The following is a 21,035-nucleotide window of genomic DNA, read 5'->3' on the forward strand; positions in this document are numbered from 1 at the left end:
GAGGTAATGTGCAAATATTTACTTATTTTGGCACAAAGAAGAAACTGTTACTTGAGCCTTTCTGACATGCAGACTTAAAGGTGCCAGTTGCTTTGTGACTGCTTAGTAAATATTTATCCCCAAAATTGCAAGGCCAAATATGTCTAGTTACTTATAGTCTCAGAGCAGAAGCTCCCACTGCATTTCTCCTGTTCACTGGAAAGAAGACTCTAGAACAAACAGACAGGTCTATCTCTAAGTGACTCTAGCAGAAAAAGCAGTGGCTTAGGCTGGCAAAGTCAAAATTGCAGTAAAAGAATCCACCCGACAAGAACTCATAAATTTTTTTGAGGGCGGCTTGAGAACTACTGTGGATGAAATTTTATCCTAGTGTTAAAAACTGTTTCTGATCTCTGACTCAGCTAATCATTATGTTTCTGTTACGAAGAAAGGTTACTCAAGAATATGGAGGTTGTCCAGATCTGTAGATTTCTTAGTGTGAAGGGAAATCTAGCCTGCATGAATCCAGCCAGAAGGCTTCACCCAAGAACCTCATGGTTACTTTTAATGTGATTGCCAGTACAAATCAAAGTCTAGCCAGGACACAGGAACCACGTGTTATTTATCCTAAGGGGTTATTATTCTAACAATTCACATATGCATAGAGCTTACTGTGTAGAATGTACTTTTTGCGTATTTTGCCTTATTCAAAATCATCATAAAATTGCAGTGAGATTTAGCATTTTAACTTTTGTGTATGTAGGTAGATAACTATTTTTAAACTGTATTTTTTAGTGTGAAAAGCTATACCTACACATGGAAAAAAATCCAATGGTGCAAAAGGATATATAATAAAAGGAGACTCTCCCCTTCAGCTTAGATCCCTAGTCCCTTTCTCTAAGATTTTGCATATCCTTCCATCAGTTTTCTCTGCATGTACAAGTATGGGTATATTTGTATATATACACATAAACATCTATATATATACACACACACAAATCATACATATAGACTTATATGCTTACATTATATATGCATATTTGTGTATATATATCCATTAAACCTTTAAAATTAACTTCCAATAATATATTCACATATATAATTTTGTATGAATATGTTAAAAACTGTGTCACATTAGTCTTCTTTCCTGTTTCTTTTTTGTGTGACCTCCCTCCCTATTACTCACTCATTCATTTATTCGGCAAATATTTATTGAGAACCTACTATGTCCCAGGTATTGTGTTTAGATATGAGAGCAAAACAGCAGGCACGATGGCACTGACTTCTGTTTCACTCCCTCTAGCCCGGTGCGTGAAGTTTTTCTGGCTGCCATCTGTAGTTCCAGGTAACCTTTCACAGCTCATGACATGCTTGTTGGGTTGCAGTCATCTTCTCTTTTTTGCGAGAACCCAAGGCTTTATCATTTGTCCCTGAGCCTCCCCCCTGCTAAGGTCCAGATCCAGTTCTGATCCCTCTGTGAGCCATTTGGCTTTAGTGGTCACATCTCAGACTGGCTTTGCATTCTTCTTTCATTACTGGTATCTGTGGATTTTCTTTCTTGCTTTCTAATTCATTTCTGTATTTAAAAACCCACTGTTTTGGGGCTTCAGCATTCTGTCTTAGATTTCTTCATACTTTAAGGGTGAGGAAGGGAGGTCCAGTTGTCATGGCAACTCAGAATACCCAGGAGAGTTTTGATAGGAGCTGAGAGAGCCTGAGAGGGGTGTCCAAAGGTTCTGTTAAGGTGTTTTCTGTGTACTAAAAATGTGGTCTTCCACTTTTGACAGATAATGGTTTGAATAATTTTAAAGTACTTTTGTTTATTAAACCGTATATTATTTTAATGTAGCTCTAGGTACAAACAGGAGTCACACAGGACTCCAGTTATTTTGGAAATAACTTCAGGTTTCCAAAGATGGAGATTGTGATTATTTATGTTGTGCTTGGTGTATAGTGTAGATACTTAATTAATATTAATGGAAGAAACGCATACATGAATGAATAAGTGAATGGTGTATGTCAGTTTGCTAGGACAAAAATCTTACAATTGAGGTTGTCTTGGACAACTCTGAGAACTTTAGGAGATGCTATGATACTACTACCAGCCCCAAATTAAGTTATTGATAAACAGTGATATTCCTGACAGAGGGGAGAAATGTGAGCAGCAAAAACTAGAAAGAAGGAGCTTGAAGAGAAAACATTTCTATAATAAAGTCACAGCTTGAAGGTGACAACAAAAAAGAAAAGAAATTGATGACTTTAGGGTGGAAATGCTTTATTGTCTCTGTGGAGAAAAATCAATGAAAATTTTAGAATGCAAAGAGGACTCATTGGTTTCTCAGCCCTCATTGTCTACCAGGTGTGGTGATGGCTTTGCCTCAGGGGGAAGCTGTCATTGTGACAGGACTCAGATGCCTTCACTAGAGAATGATTCACAGGCCTGAGGAGCAGTCCTGATGGGTGGACAGATGGAATGGCAAGTTTTTCAGAACAGGGAACTGACTAAGCTAATGTTTTTACTTAGGCATTGAGGAAAAGCAAAGTGGACTCAATGAAAGAGGGCCTTGATTCAAAAAAGGAGGAAGAGTTTGATAATCACATTGAGTTGTTGAAGACAAATAGCAGTGAAACAGTTATGAGATTAGAAGCTAAATCAATAGTAGTTACAGCAGAATAGAATCAGAGAAGAAGCCCTGGACAATGGACAACAAATACTGGACTACACCTGAGACTGGGGGTCAGACAGGAAACTTGGGAGGAAGGGACCTCAGAGTATATAAAAGAATAAGAGATTGATATATTCACAGTTTAGTTCAGTGGATATTGATAAAGAAAGTAGATTGATTCCTGTCACTTCCCTTCCGTCTTCTCTCTCAAGGACATGGTCTTCAAACTGGAAAAGATAGGACAAAGATTATGAGAAAAGAGAATTGCAAGCAAACATAGGTAAGGAACTATGGTAAAGAACCATGCCCAGATGATATATCCCAGTAATTAGAGGAACTGGAGCTATGTTAAACTGTTATTAATAATCTATGAAAAATTGTAGAAAATTGGTGCTTTCCAGCAGATTGGAGGTAAGTTAAATTGATTTTCAACAGAGCCACTACTAGCTCATAGGTAGCCTTTGTTGTATTAGAAAAAGGCATCCCTTTTTCAGGATGCTGTTTCCATCTGTTGTACAATTATAATCATATATTTGGCTTTAGAAGAATAGAAACCCTCACTGCCATCTTCCAGGACATTTTTTATAATACTCAAATCTTCAATATTTACTGTGAATATGGTCCCTCATTATATGTGAATCTCTTAAGTAGTACACCACCCACACTCTGATTTCAGGACAGGAAAATGGTGGGTTACAGAAATTATAGAATAGGAGCATAATGTTGAACCCTGGATATATTGAAGAATGCTCAGCTGTCCTATTTGGGAGCATTTAGAAAATAATATGGCAATCACTAGAATTAATAAAAAAATGTCAATTAATAGAGAAATGTTAATTTGGAGAGAGCACTTGTTCAATTCTGTCCTATTTAGCAATTTCTAGATGGCAAGTGCCTCGCGTTTTCAGATGTGATGCTAGGAGGGTACCACAAACTGGGAACATTAATACAACTGAAATTTATTTTCTCACAGTCCTAGAGGCTAGATCTGAAATCCAGGGTTGACAGGTTTTCTTTCTCCTTCTGAAGGCTCTAAGGGATCCTTGCTTGCCTCTTCTAGCTTCTGGCACTCCTTGGCACTCCTTGGCTTGTAGCTGGATCCCTCCAGTCTCTATCTCTGTCTTCTTCTCTCTGTGTCTCCTCTCCTCTTCCTATAATGTTAGCAGTCATTGGATTTAGGGCCCATCCTAATCCAGTATGTCTTTCTCTTAAACTGAATACATCTACATGGACCCTATTTCCAAATCAAGTCACATTCCCAGGTAGTGAAACTTAAGACAGAACATACCTTTTTTGGGATACAATTCAACACATATCAGAGGAGGTAGGAATATATAGATGCTGGGCAATAGAATTGAGGTGCATAAAACATTGACAAACTGAAATGATAGACCAATCTGATATAACATTTAATAGGGAGAATTTGTAGATCTCAACCCTTGAGTAAAAAAGTCGCACAAGTATAGAACAGGAAGAAAATGGGGGTTAGTAAAAACCTGTGTTTTCAGAGAAAATTTCAGTTGCCAGGCATACTCTGTGGTTCTAATTTGGTAGACCCTATAGCCAGTTCCTTCTGCTGCCTTCATTTAGGCATGTCAGACAAGCTCCATGCATTGCATTTGATTGATATACTCTTAAATTTCTTTTAATGTGTAATATTTTCTCTGCCTCCCCTTTGCCGTGCCATTCCTATGTGAAAGAAGTATGACAATTACTTATGCAGAATTTCCTACATTCTGGATTTGGCTAATTACTTCTTAAGGTGTTTAACTTGTGTTTCTATCTCTCCATTTCCGTATTCTCTATAGAGTTATAGTTATATCTGCGGAATTGATTAGATTCAGGTTCAACTATTTGGAACAGGATAATTCATATTTTGCCGCATGCTTCCTGTGCCTCACAATAATGTACACAGTATCCAGTTTTCCAGCTTTTCAGTTCGGCAATTGTCAGCTTGATCCATTCATTGTAGATTTCCTGTCAACCTTAGTCAATGATTTTAGCATCCACCAATGATCATTGTTGAGATCCATTATTTTGTTAGTGGTCAAAGCATTATTTTTAATTCTATGATCCCTTCTTCATGCATTATATGGAATTCTTCCAATAAGAAGAACTTTTTCATCAACTCTTTGGCTATTGCAAAAGGATAAATGCTTGATTCTTGCCTTTTATCAGTTTTCAGAATAGTGAGTTGATGTTCTAACAACCTTCACAATGACCAATGCATTTATTATTATTATTACTAATTTTTTAAAACTGCAGCATAACCCAGGGAGTACTCTCAGATGGTTTCCTTGTTCCTTTAATTCTTGACAGAAATTCCCTAGAGTGGCTCGTCTTTATTCAATATGTTTCCACTGTTTGCTCCTTCATAAAGTAGTTCTGGGTGGGACAGCTAATGGTGGAAGCACTCTACTGGTGTGTTTAAGTGGACCGGCCTTGTGTTCTGGCAGATCTAATTCAAATCCTGGCTCTGCCACTTAGCAGGTGCATGGCTTTGGTTGTATGGCCAGTCTTCTCTGAGCTTCAGTTCCTCTGTTATTGGGAATGTTAAATGAGGTAACAGATGCCAGTCTCTTAATTCAGGGTCTTGCGTGTAGTAAGGGTCAGAAAAAATGGAAATGGTATGAGAATCCTCTTGAAAAAAACTTCTCACCCCATTGATCCATCCAGACACACAAGAATGCTTACCAGACATCAGTACTTCCTTCCTGCCAGTCACTGGTGATTCCTCAGTCCTGGATCAGCACTTAATTGTAACTTTATTCATCAGAAGATCAGGCAGCTGGGCTCTCTGAACACCTGTCCTGAAGAGAACTCATGTTTTCCCCTAACAATGTTCACCTATAGTGTTTCTTAATGCTATTTAGTATATACCTTTCTCCCTTTAAACATATACATTTTGGTGGACTTATTGTATGAAAGTGAAAAATTTTTCTAATGGTCTCGGCACATTTGTTCCTCCTGACCCACCCACTCTTCATCCTTCACCCTGCTTCAAGTCAGGAGGCTCACCACAGGAACTACATCAATGGGCTTCCTCACCCTCTGGCTCCTGGCTGGGTTTGGCCAATGGAAGGCACAGGCAGGAGATCTGGAGGGAGGGAGGAAAGTGAGGTCGCGTGTTTACCCCTGCAGCAGGCTCCCTGCCTGGTCTCTGTGAGCTGGCTGCGTCCTTCTGCAGGCTGCAGCTCCCGTCTGGCAGCCTTCGCCATCTGCTCTCTCCAATTTCTGGGTATACTCATTCTCCTTCAGGCCCGGGGGAAGTAATGGCTCCCTGTCATTTCTAGCCACAGGGTGGCAGCGCGCCATCCGTGGCTGTATTTCCTAAATCCACCCATGCCTATGCAAATAGTACCTTTATTAAACTCTGCTTGAATTTCCCAGTGCAAGTGTGCCATCTGTTTTCTGCTGAGAGTTAGGTTTCAAGTTGTTTCATCAGTAAAAGAACAGAAACAACCTAAAATAATCATAAACAATATGGGATCAGTTTATCAAATTATGGCATAACTGCAAGATAAGATAATATGTAGCTGGGTGGGCCGCAGTAGCTCAGCAGGCAGAGTTCTTGCCTGCCACGCCGGAGACCCGGGTTCGATTCCTGGTGCCTGCCCATGCTAAAAAGCTATTATCTGAATTTTGAATTCAAAAGTTTGAAAAATATTTAATTAGAATTACGTAGCACAGTATTCGGGGATTTTCAATTTTGTCAAACTGTGCTTCATGCAGTGAACACAGAAAAAAGGCTAGAAGTTAATGTTAGTTCTATATAGATGGTAGAATTGTGGGTGATTTTCACTTAATTGTATACTGTTTATGTTTTCTAGATAAATATAAAAGGGTTTAGTTCTTTAAGAATAGGCTCAACACATTTAATTATTTTTACATTATTTAAATCCCTTTCTAGTTCATGTCAGGAATGCCAATGATAGCCATACCCAAAATAGTTACTTTGAGCAGATGTTCTGTTCTATTTGTATGTTGTTGTGATGTCTTTAATTTATTTTAAAGTACTTCAGCATAGATGTGCAGGCATATGTGTGGGGGGGGGTGTACACGCATGTCAGTCTGAGCTAATTTCTATGGACTGTCAGTTGCCCTAATCAGGAATTCACACTCCAGGGGTGATCAACTAGCATTTAATTAGAAATGCCATACCCAAAAGGCAGCCACTACAGCATTAGAGTTATCTATAACTCATCACCATTAGAGACATTATTAATTAGCACAGTGAATGTCAGAAGTGGGTTTTCATTCATGAAATTTATGTCTTGTTAATCCACCTAATAGATGTTGAAAATAGTCTTTTAGTAAAATTAAAGGTTTTCCATATATGTGTATTGGCTATAATATTTTAGAGACAGTTGCCATCCTTACTAATCCTACACTTGTCCTCTTAGGAATAGTACCCAAGTGGCCCTGCATTGAGCCATAGGGCAGATGATTCTGGTTGCTTTTGTAGACAATAAGGATGACAAACTCCTGCTTCTGTGGTTTCTTCCTCTGGTCAATTTTTTGTTTTTACATGGGCAGGCACCGGGAATCGAACCCGGGTCCTCTGGCATGGCAGGCAACTCTGGTCAATTTTTAATGCAAGGCGGGGTCAGAGCACCAAAATTGTTGATCTGTTATATGAGCTGTTTTGTGTCTACTTATTAATAAAAGTTAATTCATATATGCACATGTGACAGAATTTAGTCTGAGACTTGCTTTCATAAAAACCTGGTAGTGAGGTGGTAAGAGAGTCGCTTACCTTCACCCAGACTCAAATTTTTGGTATCCAAGACAATGAACCTGAGAAACCTGAATGACCAAAGTAGCTTTAGTTCATTTGCAACATAGAATATTTGGACTCTAAAATCCAGATATTCTTTAGTGAGGTTAATGTTTGGAATACTACAAATTGCAGAAGAGTCCAAATATTTGAACTGCGGGATTGAATCAGGATGGAAAACATCTTTGGTCGGCTAAAAATGAAATAGCTGAAGTGTGTGCTGCAGAAATGAGACGTTTACCCATAGTCAAAGAGTTAACTTATTGTTGTCCATTGTGCTCCATGACTAGAGAGTTCTTGTTTTTCATCTCCTAAGTCTAGGATGTCACAGTTAGAGAACATAGCAACCAGTTCCAAGCTTTCCTCAGGCAGGACTATTTCAGAAGGTGGGCTGTGATGAGAGCACAGTGTATCAGACAAGGAAGGTGGGATTTCTGGGATCAGAAGACAATGGAGATGGTTATGGAAATAATTATGGGGCTGAAAGGGAAATAGTGGTCCTTTCTAAGGATCTTTGGAAAAGTCCAGGAGCACATAGACGTAAGTCACCCAAGGTCTTGATGCCTGCTGAGATTAAGGAATAAAGCATCAGTCCTGTGGGCCTGGCAAATGTATTTCCAGACTGAGCTTGCTCAGGATTTTTCACAATTGCTTCTTATAATGTGCATCGATTATGAAGTGTTGTATAAATATCTTTTTACCAAAGCCTGCCTTTGTTCTAAAACCACTGAGGTAGCTGAATAATACTGCCTATATAACTAGCTGAGCTTAGCTCATTTAGTGTTTGATGTATATTGTATGAACTAGCTAGATGAAACCTGTAGCTGAAGTTCTATTCCAAAAGAAACTTCTAGAGGCATCATGAGACCAGTTTACTGAATAAACAGGACTTGACTTTTTCCCACCATTGCTCCTTTAAACTTCTCTGTTAACTTCTCCTTCCTTGCGCCTTGATGAACCCTTGGGCAACTCCAGTACTTTTCCAGGCACTCTCAGGTATTAGCACATTGTGTAATTTTCAAGGTATAATTAAGTCCAGTGTAGTTGAATAGAAAACTTCAATCTTTTATCCAGTTTAAGGTCTCTTCTCTCCCTGCCCAACCTGGAATCCATTTTAGGTGGCGTAATAGAAATGGGGAAAGTGGGTGGATTCTTTATTTCTGTATCCTTTTATTCTTTCTTCTTTTCTCTGCTGCTTTGGCTTCACTAGCATTTGGGCTAGAAAGGGAGGTGGGTTTGGGGCAGAAAAATGCCTGCTTTGATTGCTATCATCGAAATCTACATTGGTGCCCTCTGGGCTGGCCAGTGGACAACTGCTAATTCCTGTTCTTGAGGGGCTCTATCTTGGGTTTCTCATGGATATCCTTCCTAGCATCCTCCTGCTGTGGTTCCCTTGACACATTGATACCTTGGCAGCAGATAGAGCCAGGACCCCATGGTTCTCAGTGGCTACACACACACATACACACACACACCCTCTGATGGGATTGTCAAGCCTTCTTCCCTTCTGAGAGTTCCCTACCTTACCCTTGGGAACCATATATTCATCTTTGTCTCTCCACACTCTTCAAGTGCAGGCCATTTTCAATGCAGCCCTTTTTGCTCTGCCACTATTCTCTCACATTTTGACAATTTTGAGTATAGGCCAGCTTTAGACTGTTTTTCAGTCTCCGTAGTACACCCATCCAGCTTTCTGGGGTCTGAAGCCCATTCTCATGTGGCTTAAGATGAGGAGAAAGCAACTCCCCTTACTGGTGGGAAGGGAAGGAAAAATACCACACCAAATCAGTTTCTAAAAATCTCCCCACTTTCTACTCTCTGTGACAAATCTTAAAGCTGTTCCTACTGTAATGAGTCAAGGACTGCAGGACCTGCCTCACATTTTTTTAGCACATCATTCTGCATAGGTGGTCTCCTATTATTCTCAGCTGAAACTCTGTGATGAAAAGCAAAGTCATATTTAACATCCTCTAATTCTAACCACACACATAAGGCAGTTATGTTCAAAACAAAACATTCCAAAGGGGTCATGATAATTAGATTTATACTGTGATAGAAGTGGGTGGGTAATGCCTACTTTTAAAGTCTACCAGGCCAGTGTCATCCCATCCACTGTAATGCCCTGTAAAGAATTTGAAGACTTAGTTGAACACATTTAATATGCAGGGTTATCTATCTTTTGAGAGTTCCCAAGAGACTTCCATTTTGCACTGACTGCCAAACAGTTTCTGCCAGTATCCCAAAGTCTAGAAACTATATCATCCATCAGTTTCTCTAGATTCTATGTCTGTCTAAGACCCACATCAATATAGAGAAGGCAGTTCACTGAATGACTTTTATAGGACTATGACCTAACACTATGATTTTGGCTTTCATGGAGGGTCACTATAATGAGTAAATATTGTGGGTAGAATTGTCTCCCCCAAAAAGACATGTTGAAATCTTAACTCCCAATATCTTAGAATGTGACCTTGTTGGGAAATAGGGTCATTGCAGGTAGAATTAAATAACATTGAGGTCATACATCATGGGGTACTCTTAATCCAATATAGCCATTGTCCTTATAAGAAGGGAAGAAGAGAGACAGACACAAAAAGAAGACAGCTATTGGATGATAGAGGCAGAGATTAAAGTGCTTAGCTGGAAGCCAAGAAATGTCATGGATTGTCAGCGAACACCAGAATGTAGAAGAGGCAAAGAAGTTTTCTTCCCTACAGGTTTCAGAGGTAGTAGGTCCTTCAAACACCTTTATTTCAGACTTCTAGACTCCAGAACTATGAGACAAAAAAAAAATTTCTGTTGTTTTAAGCCACCTAGTTTGTGATACTTTGTTATAGCATCCCTAAGAAACTAAGGCAGTAACTATATATAATTTCCTTTTAGTTGTATTTGAAGTATCAGGAAAAAGTGCAAATCTAATTCACATTATCTAGATGGTAGAAGCAACCCAAATGTCTGCCAGCAGATGAAAGGATAAACAAAATATGGTATATACATTCGGTGAAATATTACTCAGCCTTAAAAAGGGCTGATGTCCTGATATATGCCACCATGTGGATGAACCTCGAAGACAATATGTTGAGTGAAATAAGTCAGACACAAAGGGACAGATACTGTATGATTCCACTTACATGGAATAGCTAGAATATGTAAATACATACAGACAGAAAGTAAAGTAGAGGTTACAGGGGGTGGGGACTGGGGAGTTAAGGCAAAATGGGTGTAGGGTTTCTGTTTGGGGTAATGGGAAAGTTCTGGTTATGGATGATGATGAGGGTAGCACAAAGTTATGAATGTTATTAATACTGATGAATAGTATACTTGATGAGGAAGTTTATGCTGACTGTAGGTTTCCACAGCTTAATAAAAGAGCAAATAAAGACATAAAGAAAATTAAATGCAGTGGGCCAGATCTAATAATGGAGGAGAAAAGGCTCAAGTGGACATTATTAGAATATATGAAAAAAGTAGAATATAAACTGTAAGTGTTATATCAATATTAAAGTTCGTAAACTTGATAACTGAACTTAAGGTGGTTCATAAATGAATATCTTTTTTCTTAGGAAATGTACATGGACATATTATGTGTTCAGGGAGTGTGAGGTACACAACCTACTCTCAAATGTGTAGAAAATTGATAGATGGATAGTTAGAATTATATAGAAATGTGGCAAAATGTTTAAGTTACTGGATCTGGGTATCTGGGTATCTGGGTGGGGGTTATGTTGGAGTTCTCTATATGGGTTTTGTATTAATTTTGGAACTGTCTTGTAAGTTTGAGATTATTTCAAAATAAAAAATATAAGGGAAAAAAGTAAATCTGGTGGAAAAATAATCAACTACATTTAATTCTTCTGTAGACATCGAAGTTGTGAGATAAAGCCGGAAATTCCAGAGACCCAAAGTAGAGTCCAGAAATACTCACATCTTACAGCTCCTGTGACAAGGGAACATGTAATGAAGAGGCACAAACTGAAAATTGGGACATTGATAGTTATTGTTCTGCCTAATTTTGGGACAAATTCAGTAACTGACACAAAATTTTTCTTGGAAGTGGTGAAAATTGCATCTGGACCAGAATGGAAGAAGACACAAGGCCTTTGGGAAGGTTTTATTTTAAATGCAAGGACTGGAATAGCAATTTCAAGTCAAAGCAGCCTTTGGCTAAAACATTGTCATTGTTCCCAGACTCCCTCAAAATCTTCAAGCCTAGAGCAGTGTTTCTCAACCAATTTTTCATTATAGCCTAATAAGGAGCTGTTTTGGAAATTTTTTCCTAACTCCTTCCATGAAAATTTAAGCTACAAATATAATTATATCTTTTAGGTAGTATGTATATCTCTACTTATGAATAAAAACAGCAAGAAATGTTTCACCCCTCAAGAACCAATTTTCACCCCCTTGTAGGCAATAATGACCCTGTTAGGAATGCACGACCTAGAGAATAAGTGATATTCAAGGCAATCCAGAATCTAAATCCAAATGTTGTCAACTATCTAGAGGGTTTGCCCTAAAAATCCTCTATTGGCAACCTCTGTAGCTCCCCAGTAAGCCATGTCCTCATCCCTGAAGGAAAACCATAGCACTGTTGGTCCATCTGTCTTCCTCTACCTCTCATCCAGTTTCTGTAAGTGTTCTCTAACTTCTCTTATCTGCCATAACTGCATCCTCTGCAAAGTCGACAGAGTAAGAGTACCTACTTTATAGAGTTGTTTTTAGAATTAGTTGAGGTCGTGTATGGAGAGGGATTAGCACAGTGTCTAAAATGGAAAAAGTACTCAATAAATTATTAATAATTATTTTTACTACTATTATTTTTCTACTAAATCTTTTCTGAGAGATGGTACTGTCTGTTCTTTCCTTGCCCAAATTCATTATTTGATTCCTCTCTCTAGATGATTTTTATGAACTGCCTTTTGGTTTTTTCCCCTATAATCATCATTTAAATACAGCTGATCTGATTCAGAAAGCTGGAGATTTACTTCCCAGCAGGAAGTTATTAAGATGCCCTTTGTGGGAATTCCAGGAAAAAACATGTTCTTAGTTTTAATCCCATTCCTATGGGGTGAACCTACTGGAAATAGGAACTTTTGTAGATGTTATTTTTAATTGAGGTGTGACCAATTGACTCAGAATGGATTTTTAAAAATATTTTTATTGAAAAATATCCACACAGGTACAGTCCCACCATATTATACAATCAGTGGCTCACAATATCATCACATAGTTGTGTATTCTTCACCATGAGCATTTTTAGAACATTTGAATCACTCCAGAAGAAGAAATAAAAAGAAAAAAAAAAGAACTCATACATCCCATACCCCTTATCCCTCCCTCTCATTGACCCATAGTATTTAAATCTATCCAATTTTTACCCTTTATCTCCCCCTATTTATTTATTTATTATTCTCCTTATTGTTATTTACTCATCTGTCTGTACTCTGGATAAAAGGAGTGTCAGACACAGGTTTTCATAATCACATAGTCCCTTTATAAAAGCTGTATGGTTATACAGTTTTCTTCAAGAATCAGGACTACTGGAACACAGTTCAACAGTTTCAGGTACATCACTCTAGTCACTCCAATACACCATAAACTGAAAAGGAATATCTATATAATGTGTAAGAATAACCTCCAAGATAACTTCCCAATCTGTTTGAAATCTCTCAGCTACTGAAACTTTGTTTTATCTCATTTCTCTCTTCCCCTTTTTGGCCAAAAGGCTTTCTCATTCCAGTGATGCCTGGTTCCGGCTCATCCCCGGGAGTCAGTCCCAAGTTGCCAGAGAGATTTATGCCCCTGGGAGTCATGTCCCATGTAGGAAGAAGGGCAGTGAGTTCACCTGTCAAGTTGGCTTAGAGAGAAAGGCCACATCTAAGCAACAAAAGAGGTTCTCTGGGGGTGATGCTTAAGTATAATTATCAGTAGGCGTAGCCTCTCCTTTGTAGGAGTATGCTTCTTAGGGGCAAGCCCCAAGATCGAGGGCTCAGCCTATTAAATTGGTTGTCCCCACTGCTTACAAGAATGTCAGGAATTCCCCAGGTGGGGAAGTTTAATATTTCCTCATTTCTCCCCAGTCCCCAAGGGGTACTTTACAAATACTTTTTTATTCTCTGCCCAAATTACTCTGGGATATATCGGTATCACATTAACCTGTACAAACCAACAAGATCTCATGCCCTATTCAGGATTCCATGTAATTATGGTGGTTATATAAACTGGCCAAATAAGTTAAATTAGATAATTTGCTACCACAAATATAAATTTTGTATCAAATAAACATCTCTCTCTTTGATCTCACACAGAGGTTGAAGTTTGTAAATATGGACCATATCATTCTTTACCCAGTATTCTGATTTACCTTATTCCTATCCAGATCAGCTTCATTCACATCGCTAGATACAATCTGATCACTTTTTCAGCTTTTTAAACAGTTGTTGAATGGGATAATGCTGACTTTCAGAGCTACAGTGCTCTAATTCAGAATGGATTTTAATCTGATTACTGGATACATTATGAAAGTGAAATCCATGCACAGCAGCCGGAAGTCAGTGGGAACCTGGAAGAGAAAGGAGAGAACATCATCATGTGATGGGAAGGCCAAGGAACACAGCCAGAATGCTACCAACACCGGGAGGAAGCAGGTCTAGCCTCTGCAACTGCAAGCAGTAAATTCCTCTTGTTAATTCAGCCCGGAGCAACCTGGAAATTAAGTCACCTTGCTTTGGCTCATTTTAGCCTACTCTGATGTGAGCAGGTTGACATTCCCTAAGAAAGGGTTAGGCTAGCAACTTGCTGCGTCAACTTTTCTAGTTCTCTGTCTGCTAAAACTGCTCCTAAAGACTGGAGTTTTAGGGCTGGCTGCCAGTATTCTTTGGTCCTTGGTTTTTTAGTCACATGGCAGTGTCTTTTCCATTCTCTTTTGGGTCCTGTTGACTTCAGCTTCTTGCTGCTCCTCATGACTCTCTTTTTCATTCACTCTGTTTAGAAAGGCCTCCAGTAATCTGAATTAAAGCCCCAATTTCGTTGGGCCACACTTGAACTGCAGTAATCTGATAAATTCCTATTTACCATTGGTTTACACCACAGGAATGGGTTAGATTAAGGATATGTTTTTCTGAGGTATGTAACCAAGCCACCGTATCAACCAGGCCATAAAGAAGCTGGGTGACTTTGCCAGCCCTCGTACTTCCTGTGAGGATTTTTCTCTGTGATTCCTTTTCTGGAAAGGTAAGAGACCTTTGCACAGACTTTTCTGATAAAATATTATGCCATATACTTATGAATAGTCTGCCTACGAGCATTCATCTCTGCATATTCATAATTTTAGGACTTCATTTTCTGTCTGTCCTGTGGGACAAACCTTTTTGGGAGAAACAAAGGTAGAATGGCTGTCTTTAACCCCATCAGCCTCAAAAAGACTTCTGTCAAGCTGTCCCTCTCACATGATAGGAAACTCTACTCTGTGGTTTTGATTTAGTGCCCTGACAAGCTAGTTGAGATTTGTCTTCACAATTCTGTTGTCTTCTGCCAGGCAGTACCAGGAATTCTTGGCCATTTAGCCTGCATTTACAGTCATTTAAACATGCATTATTTTACACACACCTTGACAGAGCTAAGCCTGTGTGGAGACCTAGACTATGTTTGGGGAGCATTGCCTGAAAGACATGCAGACCATTTTCTTCTCTGGGGAATCCGTCACATATCCGGGAGTCAAGTCCAATCAGAGGGTCCTTGGCAGGTGGGTTGTACTGTGTTGTTAGCATGCAGTTCCTTTTATTGAATTCCTTCTTGGTTTGATGTCTTCAGCCTATTCTGGGGGTCCTTATGGACACAGCCCTATGAAGCTTCTTCTTCTGTGTGTTGAATAACAATGCTGAAGGTTTCATCCTTCAGAGTGTCCTCTTGGGAAAATCAGTATCTTCAGCACCAAGAAGCTCAGTATTCTCTTGAATGATTGGTCTGATTTTACCTTATGGTATTGGGGTTGTATATCCAAACATATTTCTTCTCTTGTGTTGGAGGCTGCAAAACTTAGAACCAGTGTGGTTCACTGTAGCCTAGCTGTAGCTTCTTACCCCCTTTTAAAGCACATTCCTGTCCCCTTCCTTGTATTGTTTTTCTTCTGCACTAATTACAGTTTGTGCTCTTATGCTGTATTTTAGTTATCCTTGTAATCTCCCTTATATTCTTTCTGCAATAAAATAGGAAATAAAATTTTAAGTTAAATAAGTATTTATCTGGGAGAGGGATTAGACTAATTTTGTATGAGGCCAATGGGCAAAATGAGGAGTTCTTTCTTTCCTCCCTCCATCCTTCCTCCCTTCACACCTCCTTTCCTTCTTCCTTCCCTTTCCTCCTTCCTGTTATTCCATGGATATTTAATATGTGTCAAGAACTGAACTAGGGAACTTAGGGAAATACAGGGGTTAGCTTTTCCCTCTTTTAGAAAGGGCTTTATTATAGTTCTCAAGCCTGTCTGACGATAAATAAATACCATTTGTGCCAGAGCTTGGTAATTTACAAAATGCTTCCAGGCCCAGATGACCTTGGTTTGCCTTTACAGCAATGTTCACAGGTAGGTATTAGTATTATCTTCATTGATCAAGAACCTGAGCTTTAATAAGAACCTTAGCCAAGGTAACTACCTCAGCTGCTAAAGGAGAGCAGCAGTACTTGCCTCCTGGTTTTCTTGTTTCAGACCCTTTGTATGCCCTTTCCATAAACCAATACCCCTCACCTCTTATCTCCTCCCTGGCTCCCTGTAGGACGGGCATATGGTATCTGTCTGATGTGCTCCATTTCACTCTGACAATCTTTTTACCCAGAAAGTGAATAAAATAACATTTCACATGGTGTCATTTCTATTTTTATTCTCTGTGATTTAAAAGTCACCAGCAATACGACAAATATGTTTTGAAGCTTTTTTGCTTCTAATTTTTGCTTCAATAGGTAGAATCTTCTGTACTGGAACCATATGAATGTTGGTTGGAAAACAGTTGGCTCAGTGTGGAACCATTCAAAACCCTGTCAGATTCAGGGCATAGTTTTTAAGTCACCACACAGCACCACTTCCACCTCTACCTGGGAGATGAGCTCTGGTTTGCTCTTTAAGTATGTTGTATATTGTGTGTTATTTTAGGGAGATAGAAACTTATATTCTGGGACAAAGTTAGTACTTGTCATATCATGCCACTAGCAACTATTAAGGCACTCCCTTCTCCAAAAGCAATATAAACTTGGAGAGCATTATTTTGGGGATGGTGGAGGGAATAACCTGAACGTCCCTATTGAGAAGTAAACATTTCTAGATTTCAGATGGCATAAGGTAAGCAGAAGGTTGATTTTGGGGATAATATGCAATTAGGATTAAAACTTTAAATTATGGACTATTTGGTAATATGCAAGTTCTAAAAATAATAAAATCGATAGTCATTCATTTAATAATTAGACCATCCCCAGTCCTGTTGATTTTCATTGTTCCCCTGTATCTTATTTCTGTTTCTTCCACAAAAGTAATCAGTTTCTGAATTCTATAAATAATTTTACCACATACAGTGCATCTCTAAACAATCTATTGCTTTGTTTTCTTTAGTTTTGAGTTTTATATGAGTGGAATCATATTATATATAGTTTTTTGTGTGGTTCACTTTTGTCACTCAGCATTATGCTTCTAAGAGTTATCTGTGTGCTGGGGTGTGTTCTAGTTTGCTAGCTGCTGGAATGCAGTGTACCAGAATTAGAATGGCTTTATAAAAGGGAATTTAAAAAGTTTCTAGTTTACAGAAAATGCCTGTGAAAATGTCCCAATTAAAGCAAGACTATAAAAATGTCCAAATTAAGGCACCAACAAGAGGTTCCCTTCACTCAAGAAAGGCCGATGATGTTCAGGGTTTCTCTCTCCACTGGAAAGGCACATGGCAAACATGGCAGGGTCTGCAACCTTTCTTTCTCAGCTGGTTTCATGAAGCCTCCCCCGGGTTGTGTTCCTTCTTCATCTCCAAAGATCTGGCTGCTTGGGCTCTGCCTCTCTCGGAATCTCGTGACTGCTCTGTTGCTCTCCTGTCCTTCTCAAGTTTTCTCCAAAATGCTTCCTCTTTTAAAGGATTCCAGTAAACTAACCAAGACCCATGGGGAATAGATGGTGTCACATCTCCGTCTAGGCAAAAGTTCATACCCACAATTGGCTGGGTCACATCTTCGTGGAGATAACCTAATCAAGTTTCAAACTGCATCATAGAATAGGGATTAAGAGAAGCAGTTGCCCCCACAAGACTGATTAGGATTAAAACATGGCTTTTCTAGGGTACCTAATACTTTCAAAACCAGCATACCCACAATTGGGTGAGTCAGATCTTCATGGTGTAACTCTAATTCATCCTTTTATGTATATGTGCATACATAAGATATTGATTCATCCTTTTATATATTGTGTACATACAGAAGACATTTGTCAGTTCTCCTAATGATGGACATTCAACTTGTTTCCCATTTTTTGTTGTTGTGAATAATGCAGCTGTATTCTTGTGAGAGAGTTTCTCTCATGTATATAAATAGGAGTAGAATTGCTGGGTAAAGGAGGATGCATATGCTCACTTTTACTGGGTAATGACCGGATTAAACTGCCACTAGTTTCTCTTGCTCTGTGTTCTCATGAATGCTTGGTATTATTATAAGACTTCTTAATGTTTGTCAGTCTAAATGGTGTCTTATTGTGATGTTAAGTTTTATATTCCTAATTACTAATGAGGCCGAGCATCTGTCCACATAGTCTTGGCCATGTGTGTTTCCTCTGTGGAATATATTTAGTCCTCTTCCCATGTTGGGGGGATTTTTTTGTCTTTTATATATTGACTTTTGAACTTACTTATATATTCTGAATACTAATTATTTGTGTTAACATTTCACATTTATTACAATTTTTGATAAATCAGAAATTTTACATTTTAATGTAGTCTAATTTATCATATTCCCTGCTATGAATAGTAATTGTGTATGTGTGTATGTGTGTATCGTGTTTAAGAAATTCTTCCCTATTCTGAGTCATAAAGATATTTTTCTATGCAACCTCCTTGGGACAGTCTTGGTTATTCTGGGTCTTTTTTGCTCTTCCATATTCATTTTAATACTATTGTTTTGAGGTCCATAAAACTCTCTTGGAATTTTTATTCAGATTGCATTGGATTTACAGATCAACTTGGGTGAAATCTTTATGATATTGAATCTTCTTAGTGCTGTACATTTATTTAGACCTTCTTTAATGCCTTTCAGCATTTTTAAATTTTCCCCATACAGGTTTTCCACATTTTTTGTTTGGTTTATCCCTAGGTATCTGTTTAAATTTTTTACTCTTATAAAATCTTTTTCTGAATTATGTTTTATAAATTTTTGTTGCTGTCTATAAATGTAATTGATTTTTACAATATTAATTTTCTGTCCAATCACCTTGCTAAACTTATTTATTGTAATAACTTGAGATTTCTTTGGATTATCCATGTAGCCAGTATGTCACCTGTAAAAAATGACAGATTTGTTTTTCCCTGTCTGATCCTTTTGCATTTTTTCTTATCATTGTGCCTTGGCTAGAAACTCATATAATGTTGAATAGAAGTAGTGATAATGGTCATCCTTGTCTTGCTCCTCATTTTAAAGGGAATGTCTTAACTTTTTTTCAATAATAATGAATACCGAAGGTTTTTGGTGATATCTTTGCCAGACTTAGGAATTTAGGAATTTCTCTTCATAATTTTTTAAGAGTTGTTAATTATGAATGAGTGTTGAATTTTATTAACAATTTTTGCACCCATATGAAGACATCTGTAGATGATTACATGAGCTCTGTTCAAATGTCAAGAGGCAACCCAAAATTAACGGTCAATACACTGGAGAAAGGGGCCATGACCAAGTAACATATGCATCGATACTGCCTCAATTCCCAATAGTTACTTTCATGGGAGTCTGGACTCATGGGCCATTTTGTCTTCACACATTTGAAGTCAGACAGAAGTCAGACATCTCCACCTTTTGCTGACTTCTTATAAGTTAACAGATGGAAGATTATTAGAAAAGAGCACATAAATATTTAATACTATAGATTACTGGGAGGTCTGAGGAAGTCATTCACCATATTCCTGTTTTTCATGGCAGTTCATGATGATCTTCCTTCCTTGGTGCACCCTAGAGAGGGACAGTGACCATGTATGTTCCTCTCAGGCTCCACAAAAGTTTCCATTTTTTTTTAGATTACATAGAACATCATGGAATGTGCAACTTGTAGGTACCTCCAAGATCCCCTTCACTGAGAATAGCACATTTGCTTCACAATCACTCTTTATTCTTGTCTGTTTATTCACTTGACACTAATCAGACACCCGAAATGTGCCCGGCACTGTACTAGTGACCCAGCCAATAACGATGCAAGATTGATAAAACCTAATCTTCCTTTGAGCAGTTGACCACCTAGTTGGGGGGACACTTATGCCAGCAACAATTACCTACAGCATGTTACAGCTGTACAGGAAGGACTTTCAGGAGATCATGCAGCTTAGACGGGAGATCACAGAAAATCAGAGGTCGGGGAAAACTTCCAAGAGATGAAGTGCAAGCTGAGCCTTGAGGATGAATAAATGGCTCTCAGTACACAAAGGTGGTGAATTGAGGGAGGAGGAATAGCATATATGAAGGTATAGAGGCTGGGAATAATTTTTATTACACAACTTGCATAGCTGAGTGTCACGGTATCCTGCATAGCTAGAAGTGCATGCGGCACCCGCTCTATGACAAGGAGGGACCTAGTCTTGCTCAGAACCAATTACTGTCATACTGGCGGGGGGGGGGGGTTAAAGATGATGATGATGATTAGCTATCATCCATCTATCTATATTTATCTATCTATCTATCTATCTATCTATCTATCTATCTATCTATCTATCTATCTATCTATCTATCATCTATCTATCTATCTAATCTATCCATCCATCCATCCATCCATCCATCCATCCATCCATCCATCCATCCATCCATCCATCTATTTATCTATCTTTCTGTATAATCTGCCTAATCAGCTTTGGTTAGATCCCTAGAAAGCTCTTCACACAGTTACCTTCCCTTCTTCCTTTCTGTTCCTCTTCCTACCCCACCATTCCTCTCCCACTCGCAGGGTTCTAGTACCATTGAACTGTCCCCTTACGGCTAAGCCAGGGGGATTTTGAACTGAGGTTGCCAAGACCTGTTTCTGGCTGCATCTTAGGAAGATAAGAGTAAGTCCTTGCATTCTTCAGAATTTAGCACATACCAGACAAATCTACCTCTCTCTAGCTTATACCTGTTATCCCTTCTTATGGGTTGAATTGTATACCCCCAGACATAATGTTAAAGTCCTAATCCCCTAAATCTGACCTTATTTAGAATTAGCATCTTTGTAGAAAGATGAGGTCATACTGAATTAGGATGGGTCCTAAATCCAATATGACTGGTGTCCTTATGAGAAAAAGAGATGTACAAAGAGACACATTCAGGGAAGAGACCCATGTGATGACAGAGACAGAGATTGAAATGATGCTGTCACAGCCAAGGAATGCCAAGGATTACTGGCAAGCACCAGAAACTGAAAG

The 21,035-nt window shown here is 38.6% G+C and overlaps 2 long non-coding RNA genes across 2 annotated transcripts in view; both read left to right on the forward strand.

The window, feature by feature from the left end:
• LOC143667380 (uncharacterized) overlaps positions 1-21,035 on the forward strand; it is a 105,968-nt gene that overhangs the window by 34,991 nt on the left and 49,942 nt on the right. The window lies entirely within an intron of this gene.
• LOC143667374 (uncharacterized) lies at positions 1,653-12,330 on the forward strand. Its single transcript, XR_013168013.1, has 3 exons — positions 1,653-1,772; positions 2,858-2,925; positions 11,283-12,330. It is a non-coding gene; the product is annotated as an uncharacterized LOC143667374 (long non-coding RNA).

This window comes from Tamandua tetradactyla, chromosome 2 (genome assembly GCF_023851605.1).
Source record: "Tamandua tetradactyla isolate mTamTet1 chromosome 2, mTamTet1.pri, whole genome shotgun sequence".
NCBI classification, from domain to species: Eukaryota; Metazoa; Chordata; class Mammalia; order Pilosa; family Myrmecophagidae; genus Tamandua; species Tamandua tetradactyla.